A 588-nucleotide genomic window follows, 5' to 3' on the forward strand; every position below is an offset into this window, starting at 1 on the left:
TGTAAAATTTTTGATGTAAAATTGTATAGAAAAAATTGCAATGATTAAAAAGAGTTTTTTAAGATAACTATTGTCTGCATTGAAATAAAATAACATTAGCTTTTTTATTATGTGGGATGTCGGAAAAAACGTAACATTAGATATCCTTAAACTACCCAAAATTTAAATTATTTAGTCAAAGGCAATTCTTTTAGCATTATCTTAATATTTGCTGCAGTACCTTTCTTAAAAAACCCTCACCCCCTTTATATATTTTTTTTAAATTTATTTATCCCAAAAAATATAACTGAAGGTGTATCACAACCAAAAAATAAAATCCACACTCCGGGTTTTTAAACTAAATATTTAAAACGTCAAAAAACAAATTAAAAAAACACACCTATGTTAAAAAACTAAATTAAATTTTTTTATCACAAAACAACACTTAAATTAAAAAACCCGATTACCCGTAAACCTTTCGAAGAAATAATCCACACTAATATATGTCTTTTCTGCTTTTTGGGCCCCAGCCTCATCTTTCATGAAAAACTCTCTTTGTTCAGTATTGCTAGGGGAAGATGATTCTGACCCATGGTAGATCTTAAAGAG

This window comes from Penaeus monodon, chromosome 19, assembly GCF_015228065.2.
Source record: "Penaeus monodon isolate SGIC_2016 chromosome 19, NSTDA_Pmon_1, whole genome shotgun sequence".
NCBI classification, from domain to species: domain Eukaryota; kingdom Metazoa; phylum Arthropoda; class Malacostraca; order Decapoda; family Penaeidae; genus Penaeus; species Penaeus monodon.